Source organism: Panthera uncia (assembly GCF_023721935.1).
Source record: "Panthera uncia isolate 11264 chromosome A1 unlocalized genomic scaffold, Puncia_PCG_1.0 HiC_scaffold_17, whole genome shotgun sequence".
NCBI classification, from domain to species: Eukaryota; Metazoa; Chordata; class Mammalia; order Carnivora; family Felidae; genus Panthera; species Panthera uncia.
This window is the reverse complement of record NW_026057577.1, coordinates 90070596-90087001: the sequence shown is the minus strand read 5'-3', so window position 1 is coordinate 90087001 and position 16406 is coordinate 90070596.

Below are 16406 nucleotides of genomic sequence, written 5' to 3'. Positions count from 1 at the left end.
AAATTTAGGTGAGATTGACTCCACCCATAGCTCTAAGGTTCAGCTCTTATTGGCTTGAGTCTGGCCACGGTGATAGGTTCAAGGACAGACTTATAACCTAACTCAGGCCAATCAGAGCCAACATGGCTTACCTTTAGGTTATTGGCTCAGATTCATTACTAAGGCAGATTTTCTTTCTTAATTACTGGATTCTAATATGGAAACACATGACCTGGGAAATTGCTGGCAGGCAACGTGCAGTCCTGAGCCTATGTGACTGAAACCATTCTGGGAAGGCAGAAATGTAAGATGTTAGGCTACATTATCAGAGTGGCTGGATCATGCCTCTCCTGAAGGTGACACCGAACAATTCAGTTAGGCAAGGAACTCATATTTATTGTTAATGGTTATTCTCCTCCCCGCCAACACTCTCCCAAATCCAATGGTCCAAAATCTCTAGAAAAGGGGAAGGACCCTTTTTCCTTTGATAATCACTCATCCTTTGGTTTTAAGATGCCAAGATATACGCAGATAAAGTCACGGACAAATTTCTCTTTCCTATAGCATTTCTCTTCAAAAACAAAGATCCATAAGGAAGATATTAAAATGAAGTTCTGAGACTACAAATAACTATATAACAGAACTTTGTTTTCTGTTTATATTCACACATTCTTTCCAAGGAGAACGAAAAGGAAAACAAGGGAAAAGAATGGGTCCGGGTAAATGAAGCTGGAGAGAAGTGGAATGAGTCCTGTTAGATGAAGCAAGGGCTGGAGAGAAGTGAATTATTCTGCTTACCGGAGGGAGAAGATTTTTGCGTTTTCAGAGCAGCTCAGGAGGAAAGGGAGAGAGTGGCAGTGAAGAGTACAGGGGATGGAGGGAGGTGGTTGTCAGCAGAAATTCTCCACGGCCAGTGAGAGGGAGGGGCCTGGGAGAGAAGGACATTTGTATGGTCCTTGCTCTGTTCCAATCAGTACTGTCCATCTTGAGTAAAGCCTACTGCACCCACAGAATTGGTGCTAATTGATATGTATCAGTTGAATACATGAGTGGATGGACAAATCAACCAAAGTTACAAAGACTTCACAAATGAACACCAAGAAAAAAGAACTCCGGGGTTAAGCCAGTTTCCGGGTGATGAGCCTTGAATGTGTCAGCTTCAGGAAGTGAGTGAGGGTGAACCCCATGCAAATGCTATTCCCAAATGTAGAGAAATCTGCCAAAAGTTACACTCTCATCCCAAAGGCCTCGATGATACGAAGACAGAAAGAAAGAACGAGAATTGCAACTGACACAGGGTCTCTTTCCATACACAAGCAGCAGCAGCTGTGACTTTCCTGACAAGTCAGTTCCTGCCTAGGGTGACAGGATTGGAAGCTGCAGTCCCCCAGGCCAGAGGCTATGAGGACACGTTGGTGCTTAAAGGACAAAAAGCTGCTGGAGCAGCACAGGCCTTTTTTCAGGACAAAATTCATCCATTCATTCAACCACATCAGGGTACAAAGAGGCTTACAATCACCAAGTATGTAGTCCGGCGGGGGCAATGGCAAGCAATTATAAAAATAAATGGAAACATTAAAATTTTTACTTTATAAAAATAAATGATAAATACCCAGACAGGCTTGGAGAAGTCTTCTGCAGCCTGGGGCATCAGGGAAGGCTTCCCTGGGGAAAACGGAGAGAGTCTCATTGTGACTTTCATGGGCCCTAGGCACTGCTGCCTTCCGGGGGCCCTTCCTCCATCAAAACATGGATACAGATTAAAATGTTTTTATGGTGGTATGCTGATAAAAAATCGATATCATTCAGAATGGATTCATAATTATATATATTCATTATTATCATATCATTTGTTTTCTTATTTCAAAATAAAGCAGGACACCTGGGTGGTTCCATCGGCTGAGCGTCCAACTCTTTGATTTCGGCTCAGGTCATCATCTCACCATTCGTGGGATCGAGTCCTGAGTCCAGCTCTGTGCCAAGCTTGAGATCCTCTCTCTTTCTCTCTCTCTTTCTCTTTGTCTCTCTGCCCCTCTCCTGATTGCGCACACTTGCTTCTCTTTCTATCTCTCTCTAAAATAAATACAATACAATAAAATAAAGTAAAATAAAAACTTTCCCTCCTGACTTTATTGAGGAGTAATTGACAAATATAATTGTATATGTTTATGTTTGATATATACATAATGTACATGTATATGTTTATGTGTGTGTATATATATATATATATATATATATACATATACATATATAATGGAACTACGACCAAGATCAAGAAAGATGACATATCCATCACCTCAAGTAGTCAACTTTGTGAGTGTGTGTGTGTGTGTGTTTGTGTTCAGAAAACTTGAGATCTACTCTCAGCAATTTTCAAGTCTACAAACCATATTGTTAACTATAACCACCATGCAGCACATTAGACCCTCAGAACTTATTCTTCTTACAACTGAATGTTTGGTACCTTGTGACCTGAATCTCCGCATTTTCTCCTGCTTCCTGGCAACCACCATTCTATTTTCTGTTTCCATGAAGCTGGCTTTTTTTTGTTTTAATTTTTATTGTTTTAGATTGCAAATATAAGTGACACCGTATAGTATTTGTCTTCCTCTGTCTGGCTTATTTCACGTAGCTTAACGCCCTTCAGATCGATTCACATGGTCACAAATGGCAAATGTCCTTCTTTTTTACGGCTGAATAATATTCCATCGTGTGTATATACTACACAGAATTGAAAACATTTTGTGAGTATACGATAGTTTCAGGGCACCATGCTGCCTGTGCTGGATGGATACTCTGGCCCTGGAAAAGGGTTTGAGCTGGGATGGTAAGAGAATCAGGCAGGGGGTCTCTGCAGGATGGAGACAGCCCGCACAATGGCCTTTAACTGATGGAGCCTGGAGCGGCTGGGAGGGGTGAGGTGAGGCAGAAAAACCCCACAGGGGCCGCACTGTGGGAATGGGATTTGCTTTTCTTTTTTTAATGTTTATTTATTTAATTTTTTGAGAGAGAGACAGAGCATAAGCAGGGGAGGGGCAGACAGAGAAGGAGACACAGAATCGGAAGCAGGCTCCAGGCTCTGAGCCATCAGCACAGAGCCCGACGCGGGGCTCGAACCCATGAACCGTGAGATCGTGACCTAAGCCGAAGTCGGAAGCTTAACTGACTCAGCCACCCAGGCGCCCTGGGATTTGCTTTTCATGTTTACTCTGGCCACCAACACGGCACACTCCTTCTGTCTTCAGGGTCCACGTCATATCTTCCAATCCTGGACTGCTCTCTACTCCTTCCTTCTCCGAGCAACCACACCCTTTGATCTGTCCTGCTGGGGTCTGATACCTGTCACAACTATGTGTACCTGATCTATCTGTGCTTGTCAAGACTGTTTCAAAGGAGAGGCCCCCAGCTGCCACGGGGCAGTAAAGGGAATTTCTTGGCTTCTGCAAAGGGCATTTCCAGGGTCATGTGGTGTTAACAGCATGCAGCCCCATCCCTCGTGATGCCTCCCACCTCAGGAACTGCGATCTCAGCCCCTTTCCTCTTGTGGTGAGAAGCTACCACAGAAATGCCTCAGAAAGGTCACAAAATTGCAGTTCATTGATTCTGGCGGGTTGCATGTCCATCCCTGGGCCAATCATGGGGCCAAGAGGTAGGGTGATCGGTGGCCCACACCTGGTCATACATCCATCCCTGAGCCGGGAGAAGAGCTGGATGCTCCCAAAGCCAATGGACTGAGCCCAGGGGAAGGGGTTTTCCTAAATAGAGAGGCTCTGTTCCCAGCAGAGGGGCACGTGGATGGGCAGACAGAGCAATACACAGACGGCTGTTCTGTGCTCTTGTGGTCAGCGACCAGCAGGCGAGAGGGACCACATTACTCATCTTGGACTCTTGGAGTAGTCGTGACAACACTGTGTCCAAAGTCCAGTCAGTATTCCCAGTAGAGAAGATACCATCATCGTCTCTTACCATCTCAGGAAACCTACCCAGATCCTGGTTCTACTCCAACTCCAACTCTCTGCTTGGTGACCAAAGGTAATTCTCATAAAATCTCCTGGGGCTCTATTTCCCTATCCATTAAGTTGGGATGCTAATAAAAGCCTGAATGGACAACGCCATTCCTTCCTTCATATCTACTCGGGGATATTGGTGTGTTCGTCTCCCCTTTGAAAGTTCGGATCTCTTAGAGTGGGGAATTGCCTATTATTCATCTCCAAACCTCAGTCTCCTCACCTGTAAAGCGAGGATAACGTCCACCTTGGAAGACAACTGGGAGACTTCAATGAAATAACGAATGCAACGTGCTTGTTGCAAAAAGAACGGAAGAGGGGCGCCTGGGAGGCTCAGCTGGTTGAACGTCCAACTGTCGATTTCATTTCAAGTCATGATCTCGCAGTTTGTGAGTTCCAGCCCCATGCTGGGCTCTGGGCTGACAGCGTGGAGCCTGCTTGGGATTCTCTCTCTCTGCCCCTCCCCTGCTCACTCACATGCGTGCACGCTCTCTCTCTCTCTCAAAATAAAAAAACTTGAAAAAAAAAATGGAAGAATGGAAATGGAATGAATGAACAAATACATGAAATATGAAAATGATGCTAAGACGGGATGAGGGAAGGGTGAGGGGAGGAGGGGAGGAAAGAACCAGAATGATTTCCCTCTGTGTTCTCAGCAATGGCAAAGCAAAGACAGCCCCCCAGATCGCAGGCTTGCGAGGGGTGTGGACTGCCAGCAGAGCTGTGATTCTCAGGCTGTTAATTGCTGGAGTGTTTGCTTCTCTCCCCAAGGCATTTTGGCTCCAGTTTGATCATTGCCGCACCCCCCCTCCCTTCAAATGTGTAAATATATCAGAGAATGTTATATCCCTAGAGGGGGGAGGGGTGGAGGGAAGAGATGGGTCGGGCTGTGGAGGCGAAGTGAGGATGGGTGTTGGGAGGTGAGAAGAAAAGCAGGTGGGTGGAGTCATCTCTGAAGCTGGCACCCGCCCAGCCCCCACCCTTCCTGCCGTCCCTGCAGGGGTGAGTAACACAGAGCGGTGCAGTGATCACCATAACCCAGGCCACCCGGACTGATTTTCTGATTACCCTTCGGAATGACAAGTAGCTTAGAAGACAATGCAATCGAAAGAAAGCACAACCCTCAGAATTTTAAGAGATTTCCTTCATGCCAATTGCCGGGTGGGCCGACCTTTAATGAGAGCTCCCTGTTTGCGTCAATTCATCTTCATAAGCAGGACAGAGAGACTAGGGCGGGGTCGGTGAAGGGCCTAGGACACCAAATCTAAAGAGCGCTCACTGCGTACATAGTGAGAGTGTGTGCCTTCTTCGATTCTGTGCCTTCTTGTCCCAGTCTTGGCTTTGCTTGCAAAAACCTCTTCAGCACTCGGTGTTGTATGGAAACCAATTTGACGATATTTTTCATATTTAATAAAAAAAAAAAAATGAAAAGAAAAAGAGAAATTTTGCTTTAAGCATTTAAAAAACATACCGATGACCCCGATACAAATAAAAGATGTTTAGTGTAGGACCAAAAAAAAAAAAAAAAAAAATGAAAAAATAAAAATGAAAAAATGAAAAAAAAAAAAACCCTCTTCCGACAAGATCCCTATTCCCCTTCTACAGATGGGAAGACTGAGGCACAAAGAGGCTAAGTAACCCAAAGTCACACAGAAGGTGGAGATCCAGGATTCAGACCCACAGCCGCAGCAGCAAACCTTCGCGCAGCGTGGCCTCAATACGGCCAGAGGGCTCGACCCCTGGACAGACCTTCTGAACCTGAAGCGTTGCAAAAACAGGTCTTCTCCCTCTGTGACACTTTTCAGTTCGTCCTCCACTGCATCCCACTCACAGCTCCCCAGATGGACGGGAATTGTGGCATGGGGAGGCGGGGTGAGCATGAGCCAGAGAGACAGGTCCCCTCCTCCCGGAAGGCCTCCCTCATCACCTCGCCAGCACTCTGCACAGAGACCTTCAGGTCCACCCTGGCTCGGGATGCCTCCCCTGTGCCCCAAGTCCACGGGTCCAGCAAACAGCTACCATTTTACAAGACTTACTTGCCAGGTGGAAAGAAAGGGGAGCATTCTAAAACAGAGGCAGAGGGGCGCCTGGGTGGCTCGGTCGGTTAAGCGTCCGACTTCGGCTCAGGTCATGATCTCACGGTCTGTGAGTTCGAGCCCCGTGTCGGGCTCTGTGCTGACCGCTTGGAGCCTGGAGCCTGTTTCGGATTCTGTGTCTCCCTCTCTCTCTCTGCCCCTCCCCTGTTCATGCTCTGTCTCTCTCTGTCTCAAAAATAAATAAACGTCAAAAAATAAATAAATAAATAAAACAGAGGCAGAGCGTTTTAGGGTTTTTTTAGAACAGTTTATTGAGAATACAGTTTGCCCATTTGGAGTGTAAAATTCAGGGGCTTTTACCAAACTCACCGCCATTAATTCTAGAACATTTTAATCACCCCCAAAAGAAACGTCACACCCCTTAGTAGCTATCACCCATCTGTAGGTGTTCCAGACTCCCCCAGCCGTCCCCCTGGCTCATCATTCTGTTCCAGAAAATCTGAGACACCACGGGCTGTGAAAACATGTTTCTCTAAGAAAAAGAGAATGCGGCCAAGAAAACGATGACACGTGGCTTCCTGGACATACCACGCGTAAAACGAATTCCAGTTCCGGAGATGATGCCGTGTGACGGCACTCGTGTCCTGGAGCTGAGGAACCATGGTCCCCGTCGAGCAGGTGTTGGGTGATTCCACACATGTCTGCTCATCCTCTCTCTCTCCCCCCAGTCCCGCTTCCTTCACCCTGATGCCTGTCTTCATGTGTTACCATCCCGGCCTCCCCCTGTAGCCCCAGATCCCCGCTTTGTCCCCGTCATTCCCTCTGCTTGCCACCTTATCAGTCACCTCGCCTGGCAAGGGCTCCTCACATTGGCCAACCCCCCTCCGTCCTCACTGCCAGGGCCCTGCTTCTGGCCTCCTGCTCGCCAGCCAGCGCTCCTGCAGCCTGTCCCATCCTCTGTACTACTCGGGTCACTGGTGGGACAACACTGCTTTGCTCCCAGTAAGCCTCTGAGGTGGCTCCCCGGCACCCACAGAATGGAGTAGAAGCTCTCTAGCACAGCATCTGGAGCTTGACTTGCCTCTCGGATCTCCCTCCAGGCTGCGGGTCCCAGAGGTGCAGTTTCTGGTCCTTGGGAGGCAAGCCCTCCACGGGGCCGAGCGGCACTGTGCCTCCTCCAAGATCAGCGTGCTGGGCGCTGTGCTCTCTGGCTTTCTGCCCTCACGGATGGAGCCTGGCTGCCAGGGCATGTGCCTTCCTTCCCTCCCCAGGAAGCTGCGTGGGCAGATGTGCTCAGGAGCCCGGCCGTCATTCTTTCTGCGGATCAGCCCCGGTTTGCTCTGCTCCGAGACTTAGATTTGGAAACAGCGGAGTCTGTTAGGGAAGAGGCTTCTGGAGGCCTCTGACCATGATGCACGATTTGGCCCAGGTGTCTCCAGAAAGCTCTGCTTTCATGAAAGGTGGGTGGAGGAGGCTGTCGGTATCAGTTGCCCAGTTAAGTGCTTGTCGCTTCCTGCTTATCTCTCTTGGTGTAGGACCCTGGAGGGGCGGAGGTGACAGCAGGGCTGGACTGAAGCGTTCCTGGACCTCCGTCCCAAGGCTACGTGGCCCAGCAGAACGTCTGTTCTCACCCTGAACGGGGATGGCCTCACTGTTGCCCCCTCCTTATCTTCACCTTCCTCGCCTGGGCCTCCCTACGGAGACTGCAGATGCCTTGAGGGCATGTGTGTCTTACTTGTCACTGTCTGCATTGAGCGTCCCCACGCAGGGGAGCGCATGCTCCGCAGGCTGGCCGATTTGAAACACAGGATTTGGGCAGAACTGCCCAAAGGGACAAAGGGGACCCTTGTCTTCAATGCGACCGATTGGACCGTTGCGGGGGGAGGGCATCACCATGCAAATCATGAAGGAAGTATGACCCCGACCTGTGACATCTGTGTCTCCACTTGGGGTCTCCTCTGAGGGGTGTGGACGTGCACCTCACAGGCCCCACCTGCCGGGAGCTCTGGGCTTCCCTTTGTCCTCCAGGATGAGATCCAACCTGTTTGCTTCTTTACCAGGCTGCAGCTCCTGGCGTCTCTTCGGTTCATCGTGAGTTTAATGAACTCAGGGAACCGGGGAGGTCCAGGGAGCCCCATGGACTCCCCCAGGCACCTCTGCTTTATGAAGAAGAAAATGAGAAAATACATAGAAAAAAGAAGGATGGTGGTACCATTTCTGGACTGGAGGCCCTCCTTGTTCTCTCCCCTCGGAGAATTCTGAGATCAATGAGACTTGCTCACGCTGTGGTAACAGTTGGCATTCCTTATGGACGCTTCTGTTTGGCTGGGACAATTGCAGAGAGCACAGGGATGAGGAGACCAGATTGGGTGTGCTCCATTTTGTCTGAAGACCACTCTTGGATCGGTGCCTCTCAAGACTGAGAGCAGAGACCAGTGAGGCTTGAACTTCTCTTGGAGTCTCACAAAACCTCCCTCTTTGGCTCAGGTTGACCTTGAACTGAGGACCTGTATATCCAGTTCTACCCAAACATCCACGAGTCCTGGGTCACCCTGGCCGTCCATCTTTCCCTCAAGTGGCCTTCTCGTGGGCTCATGGAATCACCGTCTGTGTGGTCGCTCAATATAGAAACTGGGGAATTAATAGAGAGTTTTCTTCCTCATCTTCGGAGAAAGTGGCAGTGCTCTGGGTTTCTGTCCCCCCACTGCCGGACATGCAGCTTGGACGTATTTCCCAGACTCCCGTGCAGCTAGCTGTGGTCCCCCATTTCTAGCCAAGGGATGCGGTTGGAAGCCGAATGGCTACACCTGGGATGCCTGTCCCAGGAAACGCCTCGCACAGGGACACCCTTTCTTGCTTTTCCTGTTCACCTGCTTGGCTAGGACTCTGAGGGCCTTGGGGACCGCAGAGCCTCAAAAAGGAGAGCCCGGGTCCCTGAATGATTACATGGAGTACAGCCACCAATGGATTTTATATAAGCAAGAGATAAATTTAAGCCACTGAGGTTTGGGGGGTTTATCAGTTCGCACAGCAAGGGTTACTGTATTTAAAACACTCTCTAATTATAATCTGATCCAAAGGCTTCAATTAAGGTAGAGAATAATACCCTTAAATGTGTTCCCTTTTGGCCATCTTTCCCGTTACTACCTCACTCTTCTCACTGTTTTATCAGCCTCCTGTCTTGTACCTTCACTCTGTCCCCTCGGCCCACCTCCTACCCTCCCTCTCAATTTGTCTCTCTTCATGTCCCTCCACCCTGACGATTAAAAGCCTCTTTTTGGCAGGCAGGACAAGGTCCAGACTCCAACCTCCAAGACTCGCCAGCCGCCCCAGGGTCATCCTCATGCTGGCCCTTCTCCTGGAGTACTAGATTACTTTCTGCCTCCACAGTCTAGAACGCCTTCCCCCGCTTGTCCCTCAGACCGGTATTCGGCTTTGGAAATAACTTGCTGGTAGATTCTCTGTGACGTCCCCAGGTAGAAATCATCACCCTTACTTTTCCTGTCACTCCTCTCCTTGTCTTAGGACCCTTACTCCACGCATTATGTTTTCTGTGCCTGCCTCTGCTCCGGGAGACCACGCGTTTCGTTTTTACATCCCACTGCCCAGCCGGGCTGCCTGACCGGAGCAACTCAGCAGGAATTTGCACACGAAGGAATAGATGCATAGGAAGCGGGGATTTCAGCTTGAGCCTGGGTTGAGTGTTGTTGCTCTGAAGCTGCTCTTGGGTCTGAACGCATCTCCTCTCCTCCCCCCGAGCACATCTAAAGAAATAATCGGAGGCTAATGTTTTGCTGCCGGGGCCGTAACTGGATCTTGTCTGCTTTCCCAACCAGATGAGACTGAACTGAACTTTTCAGGGGGAGCAGCCGCAAGTACCCACAGAGGCCAGATGATAGCGAGAATGACCGAAGAGGGCCTAGGGTAAGGCAGTAGGGAGCGGTGGGGACTGTGGCAAACTGGAGTGCAATATGCCCCATTCAAAAGGAGCAACAGCCTCTCAGGCCTCTAGCCAACAGCTGTCATGCCGAAGTAAAGGCCTTGTATTACCAGACTTTCTAAGTTTTTGGATGGGAGCTCAAGAGATAGCTTTTGCGTGTGTGTGTGTGGGGGCGGGGGAGGGGAGAGCAAATACCGCACCTCACCAAAGTGCGCATGTCATCTATTATAAACTGCGTCATTGTGTCATGCCCCATCAAGAAAGAACATTTTACCGGTTAAAAACTCTGACGCAGGGCTTCCTCATCGCCAAAGATTTCTTTCATACACATAGGAAGAGCTACTTCCGACTCATCTAGACACAGAATTTCTATCACATACCAAGCTTGTGTATACGTGAAAAGGCGATCACACGCAAGATTAATCGGTGAGTGCTCTTCCGAAACGTCTTCCCATTTAGCGTCCGCCTGCTTTCTGTTGCTTCTCGGCTAGCATCGCGGTCATCTGCGTTCTGCCACGCGCTGTCACCCTCTGTGCCTGCTCTACTGAGGCCTCCAGGATTTCTCCTGCAGGCCGCTAACACCCACTCTGCGAGTCTTGATGGAACAGGTGCCGGCTGCGATGCGTCACAGCTTATGCCTCACCGACAGTGACGTCAACACGCGTCTCGATTTCAGGGATGCGAACGCGAGAAAAAAGAAGAGAAGGAAAGGCAGCCTTTCCAAGTAAAAAGACAAAGGAGCAGGCAAGCGTGGGGAGCACTGATACTACATGGGAAGAAATAGTGCATCTCTGGGCCCAATTTGTCCAGCAGTTGGCTGTTGGAAGGCCCCAATTAGCAAACCCAGCTTTAGAAAGTCTGCGGGTTCCCGGCCAAATAGCCTACTGCCTTCATCCGCTGGTTCCTCCGGTCCTTACGGCCCCCTCCCCACCTGCAAACTAGCAAGGATGTGGCTGTGAAGTCCACTGTCCACTCAAAAGCAAGCTGGCCGGCAAGGTCCAAGGGACTGTGGTAGGACGGGGCAGGGCAGCACATGGGGAAGCTTTGGAATGAGAAAGAACTACATGGTCCTGCCCCTGACTAGCCAGGTGATCTCAGTCTATTATTTCCTCATCTCTAAAATGGGGAAAACAGCAGTCCTTCCTTTTTAGGTTTATTGTGAAGATTTAGTGAGGTCTGGCACATAAAGCACGTGGCACCTGCCGTTTACCAGGTGGTCAGTGAGTGTTAGGATCCTTATTCACTTTTGATCCAGGGCGTTTGGCTGAGTGGAGGAGATTCTGGAAGTCACGACTACGTATAACGGGCCTCCTTCTTTATCTTCCGCTGCGTGTGTCCCTCTTTGCCGAGCGTCGGGAGCTGAACCCAGTCTCCCTGATGTCCGTATAGGGTAACATTCACAGGTTCTGGGGATAAGGATGTGGATTTCTTTGGGGGCCATTATTCATATTTCAATGGCCATGCCCGCGCCTAACTGGTCGGCAGGATCCGGGCAGCTGCAACAGCCAGTCTGGGCTACTCAACGAGCCCTTGTGAAGTCGTCCCCGAAAGAGACTTAGCTGGGGTTAGGGAGGAGCAGAAGGGACAAATGAGGAAGTGTACGGGTGAGCCGGGCAATGGCGATAGGCAAGTGACGTAGCCTTTATAACCAGCCTGTCAACTCCAGACGGGAGACATTTTTCCGGGTCTTAGGACAAAGCGAGGAAAAAAGGGAAGACGGGGTCCCCTCCCCTGAGTGCTGGCGACACACGTTTTAGGGCGGAGAGCAGGAGGGCGTCTCCGGCAACGCTGACCTGGGATTGCTGCTTCCCTGAGCTCAGCTAATGCGAGGCCTTGGGCCTCCTTGGCCTCGCATCCCTGAGCAGCCTCCCAGACAGAGCTCTCATCTCAGGCCCCCCGAAAGGCCCATCATAGGCAATAGAACCAATTAATTAGAGAAAGTGGTCTCCACATGCGCACTTTCTGGAGAGAAGATAATTGGATTTCTGTGGTTACGAAGACAAACTCGGTTCGGGCTCCCGCAAGAATGGGGCCATTTTCGTGATGAACACAGCAGACTTCCTCCTGTTTCATTAGGTATGATTCCACCCCTTGATGGGGTGCTTGGTTTATAATGGGGGTGAAGACTTGCCAGGGGCCTGAGGTACAGGGACAAAGCCCTCCTGCCCCTCCAGAGTGAGGCCAAGTCTCTAGGGCGACAGAAGAACCTTCCTGATGTCAAGGCCACATAGGGATCTGGCTCCGGAAGACAGATATACTTAGGTGATTCAGTTGTTGTGGAGTAACGAGTCATTACGTGCCTGCTTGATATCCATGTTCCTTACTTACGGTATCAGTTCCTGATTCTAATTTGGGGACCGGTCCCGATCCCACGCGGAGTGCGGAGGCTCGTTTTCAGTCTCAGAAGTGGAGCTCTTCAGGGCCAGTCAGCAAAGTCCATCCCCCAGGCCCTCCCAGGCACGGTGACCAGCTCAAGGATTGGGCTCGGGCCTTGGGGCAAGATAATCAAATAGGGTCAGAGCAAACCCGGGGGCTGTGCTTGTGGCCTCCAGAGAAGCATTTCCGCCTTTCCTGCTAGTCCTAGAAATGGGAGGGTGTGGGCAACTAGCCCAAAAGCTGCCTTACACGACTTGCTGCTGAGGTGGAGAGACTTTGAGATATGGAGCCAAGGGAGGGACCCGCTGGAGCATAGCTTGTGGGTATCTGAGCCCCTGGATCAAGTAGTCCCTGAAGCTGTTAACCCCTGACTTTTTAATTATAAGGCCAATAAATTCCCCTTTTTTTTTTCTTCATTTTGGTAGTTTTGTTCTTTTAAGTCTGATTTATTTATTTATTTAGAGAGAGAACAAAAGAGCACAGGCCGGGGAGGGGCAGAGAGAAGGAGAGAGAATTCTAAGCAGGCTCAGCACCATCAGGGCGGAGCCCGGCAGGCGGCTCGAATTCACGAACTGTGAGATCATGACCTGAGCGGAGATCAAGAGTCGGACGCTTAACCGACTGCACTCATCTGGTAGTTTTCAAGTCAGTTTGGGGTGGGGTTTTCTGTCATTCTTTATAAAGTCCATCTGATGAAAGAAACTGCGGCTTTCTTAGGACTTACCAGGAGCCAGTTCCTTTGCCCATCACAAGCCTGTCAATGTGGGGGAGGCATAGGGGCACGCAGCCAATCAGGAGCAGAGCTGAGCCACGTTGGTCCTGCTCTAACGCCATCGTCCTCTTAACCACTTTGCAAGGTAGACACAACCTGCCCTAAACCCTAACCTCAGCTCCTACCGCCTCGTCCCCTGGACTGTCAGCCCAGCTAGGATGCCGATGTCCTTCCAAACTTAGCTGAGAGAGCAGAGCCCCTGTAGCCATTAATTGGGTACCAAACCTCTCTCACCTTGGGACACACAGTCCACTCTGGGATTCTCAGGGGTGGGGGGGACACACTCTTCTCCCCAGGCCTGACTCGCAAGGATTGGCGAGGGGGCCTAGCCTTCTCTGGGGAGTAACTGAGACTGTTACATTATTTGTTAGGGTGTATGCAGCTGACAGGGACTGGATCATCTCACAGCCCTGGAGGGGTTTCGTGATGCCTGGGAAAAAGAGGAGTTCACTGAATTCTCCTGCCTTGTTAAACAGCACCTCTATTTTTCTTTTTTTTTTTTTCTTTTTTTAAAAAAAAAAATTTTTTTTTAACGTTTATTTATTTTTGGGACAGAGAGAGACAGAGCATGAACGGGGGAGGGGCAGAGAGAGAGGGAGACACAGAATCGGAAGCAGGGTCCAGGTTCCAAGCCATCAGCCCAGAGCCTGACGCAGGGCTCGAACTCACGGACCGTGAGATCGTGACCTGAGCTGAAGTCGGATGCTTAACCGACTGAGCCACCCAGGTGCCCCAGCACCTCTATTTTTCTGATGAGCAAAGGGAGCCTCAGAAAGGGGAGGGGACTGCTTAAGTTTCCCTAGCTGGGCGGGGTGGGGCCGAGTCAGAGATTGCCCCAGACCCCTCTCTTTTGTTCCCAAGCTCCTGCTTGGGGGCACCGGCCTGGGGCCTCGCTGATGGGGTGGGCTGGGGCCTCCTGTCTGGAAAACTGAGACCATGCCAGTGGGAGGCAGGAGCAATGGGGTCAGGCTTGTCCCCAGTATGACAGGTATGGGGGCCTCACTCACTGAGCCAGGAGGGACAGCTGGAGGCCCAGGTCTGGGCTGAGGGTGGGGCTCGGTGTTCTCAGAGCCTTTATGTCCCAGCCTCGCCCACCCCTGGGGCGGGGGTGGGGGGTGCTGCTTTGCTGATGGCGCTGGGTATCCCACATGGGGGCCTGTCCTCGAACAGGGTCGGCTGGCCGGGCTCTGACATCATTCCCAACTCAGGCAGCTGCGGCTCGTCGGGGCTGGGCACAGGGCTGCGTGCCGGTCACAGGCTGGGGTCCTGACGATGGCAGAAAGCCCACCTGGCGCCCCACAGCAGCACCTAAGGCGTCCGCCCCTGAATCAGCACTTCACCCACACCGCCTCCTCCCTCTGAGCGGGCATCCCCACCCACCCTTTCCAGATGAAGATCCCCAGGCATCACAGAACCCCATCTGGGGCTGTGACAGGTGATGTGAGTGCCCAGGTCAGGCCCAAGTTGGGGGAGGGAGAGAGGGCGGCATCCACACTGGACTGGACCCCACGGCTAGTCCCCCTTCTGTGGTCCCTTGAAGACTCTCTCCAGGAGGCGGCGGCAGGCCGGGCCTGTTAGGTCAGGCTGAGCCGCTGGGAAGAACTACAAGACACGGCAGTGCCAGAGACCAGGACAGAAAGCAGCCCCTGGATTCTGGAGATGCCCTGGCAGCGACGTCTGGTTATCTCTGCCTCGTGGAGGAAGAAGCCAGCAGCCGGGACCCTGAGCGCCGGCCGGGCAGTGTGGCACAGCTTCTGAGCCTCCCAGGCTGAGCAGGGCTGGAGGGCTCAGCAGAGTGCCGCCCCCCTTCCCAGGTTTCCACCCAAGAACCAGGAACCCAGCTGGCCCCGGTCTTCTGGGGCCACACTTAATGGCCCAGAAATTGGCCTGAGTCCCCATCACACGCTTTGAGGCCTCCCCTTGAGAATTCCCAGTGGCCGTCTTCCATCTTCTTGATGTCCCTTGTGCCTGTCCTGCCCCCAACACGATTAGTGACCCCCATTAGTTTCTCTGCCCGAGGCTGCCGCCCTCTCTGCCCCTTCCTTCCCACCTCCAGCCCCTGTAATACTGACTGCGGGTGTTAACAGATTTGTCTTGAACCTGTTTGTCTGGGGCCAGGGGAGTTGTCACAAAGGCCTTAGAGCTCAGAGCAGGAAAACAAGTTATTCCAATCACTGTTCTTAAACCTTCCAGCTGTATTCCACCGAGGTTCTCCAGGGGCCATGTTCTCCCCATGTGGTTTAAGCACAGGCCCAGCCTGCTCCCATGTGGTTGGGGCTTTCCTTCTCCCCGGACCCTTTTCCCTGCTTTTCTGGCTCCCCAGGCCCCTCTTCCTTGCCTCCTGGCTGCCCAGGGAAAGCTCCTCATTCCTCTGGCTTGATTATGCAGAGAAACGTAGTGTCCTTCTGGGCCTCAGACAAAGCTCTAAGCTTCCTTTGCTTTAAAACCCCAGGGGCGCCTGGGTGGCTTGGTCGGTTAAGCGTCCAACTTTGGCTCAGGTCATGATCTCACGGTCCGTGAGTTCGAGCCCCTCGTCGGGCTCTGTGCTGACAGCTCAGAGCCTGGAGCCTGTTTCAGATTCTGTGTCTCCCTCTCTCTGCCCCTCCCCTGTTCATGCTCTGTCTCTCTCTGTCTCAAAAATAAATAAATGTTAAAAATAAATAAATAAATAAATAAAACCCCAAAGAGCCTAGAATGAATTTTTCTAAATGAAACAGTCATCCACCCTGGGCCTTTGCCCTGTGAAATGTGGGACCTGCAAGTCAGTTTGAAAGCAGCATTGTCTTTTATTTGTATGAGGCCAAATTCTTAGGTCTTCTTTCTTCACCAACTAGACAAAATCCCCTAAGGGAAGCTGATCTCCCGCCCCGTCCATCCCAGGGTACCTGGAGGAGATGGGGGTTTGAGTGAAGGCCACACACAGGGCAGGAACTGGAGGAGAGAAGGAAGATTCAAAGTCAAAGATGTCAGAGCTTGCAGAAAGCCCCAGAACTGGAGCAGGTAGCCAGCTGGCCTCGGCTGCAGAGAAGAATCTCATAGATCAGAGCATAGGGTTAGATGGAGGTGAGGGTGCTAAATGGAAAGAGATGCCTCTCGAACTCTGTGGACAAGGTGGGATGGGGAACAAAGAAAAAAAGACAGGAAATGTTGAAGGTATAGGGTCTGGAGAAATACGGTTTAGAGGATGGATTTCATACAGCTCCACACTGACTCAGCTGTTTTGCTGTCCTGGAAAAATAAAAAAGAAAATCCACAGCTTAGCTTTAAAAGTCGTAACAGAATTGGGGTGCCTGGGT